Here is an 8,438-nt window from a genome sequence, read left to right as displayed (position 1 = left end):
ATGCACTGTGCTGAATCGGACTTGGATCTTATGTTTGTTTAGAATTTTGGAGATCTTTTTGGTCACGCCTGCTATGTATGGTAACGTGATAGTTTTGGTCGGAGTTTCATGTGGTTGTTTCTGTGTGGTGGGAGAGACAGCTTGGCGGATAGTACGGTCAGAGTATCCGTTCATCCTGAGGGCCCGATGTACATGTCTTAATTCATCAGTCAGGTGGTGTTGGTCAGAAATGCCATGGGCTCTGTGGTATAGCGTTTTGATGAGAGAATTCTTTTGAGATGGGTGGTGGTGGGAATCCGGTTTCAGGTAGGAATCTGTGTGGGTGGCTTTCCTGTAGACAGAATGTCCCAAGGATCCGTCAAGCCTCCTCTTAAACAGAATATCCAAGAATGGTAGTTTACCGTCTTTCTCCACTTCCATGGTGAATCTGATAGATGGGTGTCTAGAATTGATGTGGTCCAAGAAGTGGTTCAATGCTGGGAGGCCATGTGGCCAGATGACGAAAGTGTCATCCACATATCTCTTCCACAGGGAAGGACGCAGGGTGGATGTCTGGATGGCGTCTGATTCAAACTTTTCCATGAAAATGTTGGCTATAACTGGTGACAAGGGGGAGCCCATAGGGGTGCCCTCATTCTGTTTGTAGAAGGTGCCATTCCAGGTAAAATAGGTGTTGGTGAGGCAATGCCTAACCAGCGCAGGTACATCAGAATTCAATCCCTGTTGGACTAAGTCCTCAATTATTGTTAGGGTGTCCGGTACTGGGACTTTGGTAAACAAAGATACTACATCAAAGCTGACGAGAATGTCATCAGGAGATAGTACCATGTCCTTAACCATAGAGACTAATTGGGTTGAGTTGAGTACTGATAACATGACTTCTGCTTCTGCTGACTCAATGTCAGCCAAATGCAAAGCTAACCTGATTTCTAAATTCAACCTCCTATCTAAAAAGAAACCAGAGCCACACATCGCAAAGCTGGATGTTAACAAGACCGTGATTAATCAGAGTAACATTCCAATCTCTGACAATCTAAAAACGGTACTGGCCAAAGGACTAAATTTCGCCGTCACCCCTAAATATATACCAGTAGAGGATATGATTTCTCAGATTGATGTAGCCCTCAGAGGCATAGGACACATCCATGCTGATGTAGCAAGAGCTGAAATAGCTACTATTCTCAAGAATGCTAAGAAACCCACTAGTAACATCAGCAAAAACGAACGCTCTGAACTCGCGAATTTAAAAAAGAGAGATGATATAGTCATCCTCTCGGCAGACAAGGGCAATGCCACGGTCATCATGGATAAAGATTCATACAACAACAAAATCCTGGACCTTCTTAATGATGGGAATTACTCCAAAATTAAAAACGATCCCACTAAAAGCCTAACGACAAAAACCAACAGTATCATCATGAGTTCGACTTCCCTAATCGAACCAAGCAAACGTCCCTCTCTAAAACCATCGGCGGCAAGACCTCCCAGACTCTATGGTCTTCCTAAAATCCATAAAGAAGGCACCCCGCTACGACCCATCGTGTCGACGATAAACTCTCCGACGTACAAACTAGCCCGTTTTCTATCAGATACTCTGCTCCCCTTCACAGGCAAGACCTCTTCGGCAGTACTCAACTCAACCCAATTAGTCTCTATGGTTAAGGACATGGTACTATCTCCTGATGACATTCTCGTCAGCTTTGATGTAGTATCTTTGTTTACCAAAGTCCCAGTACCGGACACCCTAACAATAATTGAGGACTTAGTCCAACAGGGATTGAATTCTGATGTACCTGCGCTGGTTAGGCATTGCCTCACCAACACCTATTTTACCTGGAATGGCACCTTCTACAAACAGAATGAGGGCACCCCTATGGGCTCCCCCTTGTCACCAGTTATAGCCAACATTTTCATGGAAAAGTTTGAATCAGACGCCATCCAGACATCCACCCTGCGTCCTTCCCTGTGGAAGAGATATGTGGATGACACTTTCGTCATCTGGCCACATGGCCTCCCAGCATTGAACCACTTCTTGGACCACATCAATTCTAGACACCCATCTATCAGATTCACCATGGAAGTGGAGAAAGACGGTAAACTACCATTCTTGGATATTCTGTTTAAGAGGAGGCTTGACGGATCCTTGGGACATTCTGTCTACAGGAAAGCCACCCACACAGATTCCTACCTGAAACCGGATTCCCACCACCACCCATCTCAAAAGAATTCTCTCATCAAAACGCTATACCACAGAGCCCATGGCATTTCTGACCAACACCACCTGACTGATGAATTAAGACATGTACATCGGGCCCTCAGGATGAACGGATACTCTGACCGTACTATCCGCCAAGCTGTCTCTCCCACCACACAGAAACAACCACATGAAACTCCGACCAAAACTATCACGTTACCATACATAGCAGGCGTGACCAAAAAGATCTCCAAAATTCTAAACAAACATAAGATCCAAGTCCGATTCAGCACAGTGCATAAAATCCGTGATCTGATTCCATCTGTGAAGGATGTCGTTCCTGACTTACAGTATCCTGGAGTCTACAAATTGAGTTGCATTTGTGGTGATTGCTACATTGGAGAAACAAAACGTCATGTTGCTGATCGTGTCCGCGAGCACAAGTCAGATCTGAAACACGGCAGAACTGATTCTTCTGCCGTGGCCGATCATTGCTACAACTCGGCGGGCTCTCATGAAATTGTCTTTTCCGAGACCAAGGTTCTCTGCAAGCCTCCTGGCTACCATCAAATGTTTGTACACGAAGCCATACAAATATACAAACACAGACATAATTTCAACCGTGATGATGGGTACAAACTCAGTAATCACTGGAAAGATGTTATTAACCACGCAAAAAAGACTTAATTACACTTTTTGGACCATCTTATCTGACAGGCACTATTTTAATTTACTTCACCGAGTGTTAACATCCCCAGTTATTTTTAACAGTACTCTCTTCATTTTTCAGCCTGCATTGGTATAAACATGGGCATTTTCGTTCCTTTGTTCTATCATGTGTATCAGACCTCCCCTCCCCCCTTTCTGCCCATTGTGTTGGCGTGCGCAGCAGCCGCGTCCAAGCCGTCGCCAAATGTTTTGTTGGCTCCCTCCCCCTCCCACCCCCCCCCCCTCCCGATACGTTCCATTCATTGGCTACCACATTCTGATGAACTCCCCCCCCCTCTCCTCCCCCCTTCAACTTGCTTATAAGGGATTACATCTTGAATCATTGCTTCACTTGATGCAGCTAATCTGGCTGTGACGGTCCCACCTGATGACGGAGACTTGTGTTGCCTCCGAAACGTCGTGAATTTTATTTTTATTTTTTGTTTTGTTTTATTTTACTTTCATTACTTTTAATGTTTTACCTACGTGACTTTACCGAAAAAAAACCTGAGAATATGAATCATTGCAGTCACGAAAGCTTCAAATCTAGAATTTAAACTATAAACTTGGGTTTTTTCGGTAAAGTCACGTAGGTAAAAAATAAAATAAAAATCACGACGTTTCGGAGGCAACACAAGCCTCCGTCTTCAGGTGGAACCGTCACAGCACGCTCAGTGTACGCAGTCACGAAAGCTTCAAATCTAGAATTAAACTATAAACTAAACTATTTTTAAATTACCAGGGAATGCCCCACTGAGCTATGCAGCTCCTTTTTGTTTCTGTCTATAAACGACCTGGAATCACAAGTGATAGCTTGGCCAGGTGGCTTATCGACATTACGTGGAAATGTCTGGCAGCGGCCAAATACTCTGAACGCATGTCGACGTCGATTCGAAATGTGGAGGGGAAAAAGAATGCGGGACCCGGAGAAAAATCCACGTGACCACAGAGAGAGATACGCAAACTACAAATATAAAGCAGGCGTCGGGGTCGAGATCGAACCCGTGACCACCTGCATATCAGGCAAGGCAGTTAACATCTCCTAGCCACAACCATGAGTCAAAGCTCATGGTTGTCAAACTGAGAAGTGGGATTTGTGCCGGTGATGGCTTGGACATGAGCCGAGACGGCGAAGCTAGCGAGGGCGGTGGCTCGTGCATGTGGAGCATCGCTTGGGAAAATCGTTGCGTTAATTATGAAGGCAGAGGAAGTCGAGTTCGATGTCTCAGCTTGGTTGCGAGCGGTCACGCGGGAGTTAATCGTATGTCGGGCCACGTGTGCCGGCGACATGGCTTTGTCTCGCATGAGGGTAGTGATTCCACAACGATCCGATAGATGCAGGAACGGATCACTTGTTTACCATCGGTGTTGCCTTGAGACTCGAGTTGACCGGGGATTCTGGACCAGAGTCTCGGTTGAGACTCAACTCCAGGAGAAGCGGGTCTTAGGATTGGAGTCTCAGTTCAGACTCGACTCCAGGAGACCAGATCTCCAGGTTGAGAATCGTGAGACTCGACTACAGGAGACCGTGTCTCAGGATCGAGAATCTTGAAACTTAACATCAGGAGACCGTGTCTCAGGATCGAAGCCGGTCTCAGGATTGGAGTCTTGAAAACTCGACTCCAGGAGACCGGATCTCCTGGTTGAGAATCTTGAGACTTAACTGCAGGAGACCGTGTCTCAGGATCGGAGTCTCAGTTGAGACTCGACTCCAGGAGACCGGATCTCAGGATCGAGAATCTTGAAACTTAACATCAGGAGACCGTGTCTCAGGATCGAAGCCGGTCTCAGGATTGGAGTCTTGAAAGCTCGACTCCAGGAGACCGGATCTCTTGGTTGAGAATCTTGAGACTTAACTGCAGGAGACCGTGTCTCAGGATCGGAGTCTCAGTTGAGACTCGACTCCAGGAGACCGGATCTCAGGATCGAGAATCTTGAAACTTAACATCAGGAGACCGTGTCTCAGGATCGAAGCCGGTCTCAGGAATGAAAGCCAGTCTCGGGATCGGAGTCTTGAGACTCGCCTCCATGAGTCCGGATCTCGGGTTCGAAAATCTTAAGACTTAACTCCAGGAAACCAGGATCCAGAGTCTCAGTTGAGACAACTCCAGGAGACCGGGTCTCAAGATCGTAGTCTTGATTGGAACTGATATTTAAGCCGTGATGAACCCTTGTTCCCATGACTTTGTTCTAGGCTGTGTATTGTCCTGCAAGTGAAACTAGACCGACTGCCGAGGATGATTGTTCAGTTGTGGTCATTGCATGTGCTGGTCCATTCATTAGATAGCACGGCCGTGCTCCATCGCGATACCACGAAACACGCAGGGAAGGCTGTTCGCTTCACCGTGGACAGGTTACCCGAATCACGAAAAGATGCAATAAACTCAAAAGCTGCTCAGAAACCGACTCGCCTCGTTGTATTGCATGTCTGTGTGTAGTGACATGGAATGGGTCGCTACGTAGCATAGCGCGGGTTGCTGGCAGAGAAGGGGATCTACAGCTGCAGCAGCCCTGTCTGTCAGCAGGTCACGTGACAAGCCAGAGAGGGATGTAGGGGAAAGATGATAGAGGGGGGCACGTGAGGTGAGCCTGGGAACCCGCGAGAAGGTTCTAGAAGGGGGGCGTGGCCACGCCGGGAGGATAAAAGGGTACCCCGAGCGAAGGCTCGGGGCTGTCGCTGTGAGTGGGATCCCATCGTGCTGCTGGAGTCTTCGTCTTTACCATCTCGGCGTCGTCAGTCAGGCAGTCTGCCAGCTGTCCTGACTGGGAGTTGTAGTGATCCTTTGTAACCTGTGAAGGCTGTTAATAAATAGATTGCCTCCTACTCCTAGTGTCTCTGAGTGCGTCACTACACGTGTAAACCGATTCATCAGCAGCGAGCGGGAGCCGCCTCTTGAGCGCAGGTGGCCTTGAGCTGTGGGTTAAGGGCAGCGGTTGTTCTTAACCTGGTGTGCACGCACAGGAGCGGGGGGGGGGGGGGTGCGAGACACGGCCACATTTTCTTTAGAAGGTAAATCATTGACAACACAAATTAAGGATGGGCACGTTAAGTTACAACTTACTTTGTTTCATCAAACTCTCTATGCATTAACATTGAACATTTTTTTCATGATTGATACCCAAATGGGTGCAAGGTTGCCGTAAAGGTTAAGAACCACTGGTTTAGGGAGATAGGGTTGGTGTTTGAAAAAAAGGTCTGGGTTTAGGAGATAGGAGTAAGGTTGAATGTTGAACTTATTTTTACACCGTACGTAAGCCCACCGTGCTAATCGGAGGCCAGGCGAGGGACGACGACAAACCAGACAACAAAAAGCAATTATAAAAGAATTGAGTTTGTCAATCTCGACGATGTATCGGTGCATAGCTCCAGCGGCTTCAGAATATCGCAAGAACGTTCCAGACGGCCGCGGAGTTTGGCGAGAGAGCCAGTGGACTTGCTGCCAGGGCGGACATCTGAAACGCTGCCAGTGGTGAATGATCGAAGCGGCGGGCAGTGCAGGTGGTGCCAAGCCGTCGCTCGCGCAGCATGTCGGTGTCAGGGACAGAGGTCGCAAACGGGTTTTGATTCCTTACCCGTACCCGACCGGGTATGGGTACCCGTACGCTACCCGTACCCTACCCGAAATGAGTGACAAACGGTTACTCATCAGTGACTCACGGCCTACCCGTACCCGGCCGCACCAAGGTCGTAAACGGGTACCCGTACCTGGTCGGGTACGGGTAGCCGGGTATCGGGTAGGGTACAGGTATCAGGTACCCAGTTGCGACCTCTGGTCAGGGGTAAGGTGATGGTCAGCGATTGGCTACAGCAGCAGCGGTCCCCAATCTTTTTGGCACCAGTGACTGGTTTCGTGGAAGACAATTTTTTCACGGACCGGGGGGGGAGGGAGGGGGTCATCATTGGGTCTTTCCCCCTTTTCAAAGAAGCTCTCCAGCGACATGTTTTTTACTCATTTTGGCTTGGGTTAGTTAGCTTGTGGGCTTACCAACACTGTGACTGTGACAAGTGCGCAGTGCGGGAAAGAGGCGCGGATGGAAGTGGTCAATAATAAAATAATGGGCGGGTCACGCGCGGACTCACCGCTCACCTGCTGCAGTGCGGCCATGGACCGATACCGGTTAAGGCGACACGGGGGATCTTTGTCTTGTGCGGCATGGCAACGAGCCCCCATGCGTTTACCGCACACGGCTCCAGGATGGTGCGGTTCGCTCAGTACGGCGCGAAAGAAGTTCAACTGACATGCAGTGGTCTTCTTTGGTGGTGGCCTTTTAGTACAGCCCCTTGACGTGCGGCTTCCCCGACAATACACAGAGTGACAACACCCCCCATCGTCGTCGTCGTCGCACTGCTGTCAAACCCCCAATGGTTTCAAATGTGTGGCGGCCCTCACACGGATGATGTCTCGTCTGATGCGATGCCTTATTGTGACGATGCCTTATCATGATCATGTCTTATCGGATGTCTTATCGTGATATCTTATTTGATGTCCTATCGTAATGATCTGTTATTGTGACGATGCCTTATCGTGATCATGTCTCATATCTGATGTCTTATTGTGGCCAACGCCCAAGCCGAAACGTTGCGAAGAACGCCGACATCTATCGTCGCCGAGGTGAAAGTGCACTTTTATTGAGCGGAGAGCTCGCTTGTGTTGACGTTCGCGGTTCACCGCTACGTCAACACAGGCGGACACGAGTGGCTCACGTGAAACGAGACCGAGTGTCAAGTCGTCAAGACTCTCCATCGCCCTTTTCCCGCACACAACAACGCATCACGAGCCCCTCTCCTTCCCGGCGGTCAAGCCTCGTGGGGTGATTGCACTCTGCACGTGTGCAGTCGCGGTACGAAGCCGAGATCGAATCCCGCTCACGGCCAACGCCGGTGACGATTATCCGAACCGGTCCCGGGCCTCCGACTGGGTCATCTTGACCCTCAAATGAGTAGCTGGTGCGGTGCGTCAACATCACCATTGGAGATGAAGGTCCTCGGGCGTGGTGCTGGCACGCCGACCCCCTCGTGTTCCGTGCCGGCCTTCATAGGTGCTCGCCAACAGGTAAGGCCCGCTGAGCTGTGTAGTTCTTAATCAGAAGCGATCAGGCCACAAAGTGGCTTATCGCGTGGAAATTTACAGCAGCCAAATACTCCCGAACACGTGTTTCTAAGTGCGGAGGGAAAAACCGGAGGACCCGGAGAAAAATCCAGGCCGCCACTGGGAAAGAACAAATATACAACAGGTGTCTGGGTCGGGATCGAACCCACGAGCTACTGCGTACCAGGCGAGGGAGTTAACATCTCCTAGCCACCGCGGCGTCCCCGATTAGAAAGCTTCGGAGGGCAACCACTGTGGACAGGGAGCAATCCGATGAGTTTGTGTGCAGAAGTGAAGATGGACCGAGGAATTGCAAAGACCAGAGGAGACTGCGATGGCATGATGAGGTCTTCGCCGGGCAGCGGAGAGACGGACCATGGCTGAACACTTTGCAATTCCTGGGTGGCCAACACCACGCCTGGCCGCCTTTGTCTCCCCAGTGGCGA

Source organism: Lampetra fluviatilis, chromosome 63, assembly GCF_964198595.1.
Source record: "Lampetra fluviatilis chromosome 63, kcLamFluv1.1, whole genome shotgun sequence".
In the NCBI taxonomy this organism is placed as follows: domain Eukaryota; kingdom Metazoa; phylum Chordata; class Hyperoartia; order Petromyzontiformes; family Petromyzontidae; genus Lampetra; species Lampetra fluviatilis.
Note: the sequence above shows the minus strand (reverse complement) of the source record.